The sequence below is a fragment of the Mandrillus leucophaeus genome, unplaced genomic scaffold (genome assembly GCF_000951045.1).
Source record: "Mandrillus leucophaeus isolate KB7577 unplaced genomic scaffold, Mleu.le_1.0 Scaffold929, whole genome shotgun sequence".
NCBI classification, from domain to species: Eukaryota; Metazoa; Chordata; class Mammalia; order Primates; family Cercopithecidae; genus Mandrillus; species Mandrillus leucophaeus.
Genome location: NW_012110130.1, coordinates 313,205 through 314,361, shown reverse-complemented (window position 1 = coordinate 314,361; position 1,157 = coordinate 313,205). Strand labels below are relative to the sequence as shown.

Below are 1,157 nucleotides of genomic sequence, written 5' to 3'. Positions count from 1 at the left end.
CCAAAGTGCTGGGATTACAGGCGTGAGCCACCGCACCCGGCCCCTGCCAACTCTTATTCTTCTTTCAGGCAGCTCAGTCCAGGCACCATTCCTCCAAGAAACCATCTGTGGTTCCTCGAGGCTGGGTCAGGTACCCACTTTTCTGGGCTTTTATGCCACCCATGGTTTACCTCTATCATAGGGCCTCTCAAACTGGACTGCAATAATCTTAAAAAAATAAGTCAATTAAAACATTTATCAAGCACTTGCTATATAACAGGCACACTGCTAAGCACTTCATATTTGTGACCTTAGCTAATTCTCATCACGTCCTAGAGAAAGGTAGTAACATTAGTCCACAGGACTTAAGGGGCAGAGCCAGAATTTAACTAGAAAGCCATATTCTCAATAACTATGCAAGGAAGAATGCCTTCCTTGAGGGCTTCAACCAGATCCTTTCATCATGGTACTCACGACAGCAAAGCTATCACCTTTCCCTTTTTATTTGGCCATTTTCTTTTATTCTGTGTACAGCAGTCTTGCATTATGCTTTCAAAGTAACATCACCTGAAATCCTCTTTGGAAGTGGGCTGGGGAAAACACAATTAAATTTAAATTAATTAAAATGCGATTGCTATGAACCATTTTAGAAGCCTGCAACACTCAAGAGTGACCTTTGTACAATGTTCTTTAGTTTGAGTACTTCCGGCATGGGACCTCCAATAGCCAGTGAGAGGAGAAAAATAGGGATGCTTATTTCCATTTTACAGAAGTGAAGGTCATGTTTACAGCGAGTTAGTGGAGAAGTGAGACTCGAACCTAGGTGCTATGCCTGTGGGCTGTCTTTCCCTTCGGAAGGCCTTCCTGTCATCAGCCATTTACAGGATTTGCAGATGGTCCTGTGGTGCCCTAAGTCCCAGCACATACAAGGTGCCGATTGCAGCAGTGGCTAGGACTATTCTTAGCATAAGGTCCAAATGTCTTAAGGGGGATTCTAGACCTGGGTAAGGTAGTTTTTACTCACCCCCAGCTTCATCCTTCAACCTATCCCCACTGCATGGTTGAATTCAACCTCACACCCAGGCCCTGGCACAGGATGTTCCTGCTGCTGGGACACCCTCACTCTCCACCCCTTCTCATCACGTGTCCAATTTTCTCTGGACCTTCTACTCGTTGTA

At 45.2% G+C, this 1,157-nt stretch overlaps 1 protein-coding gene across 1 annotated transcript in view; it reads right to left on the bottom strand.

Annotated features, from left to right (window-relative positions):
* FBXO10 (F-box protein 10) overlaps positions 1-1,157 on the bottom strand; it is a 69,225-nt gene that overhangs the window by 28,378 nt on the left and 39,690 nt on the right. The gene's annotated exons all lie outside the window — the stretch shown is intronic.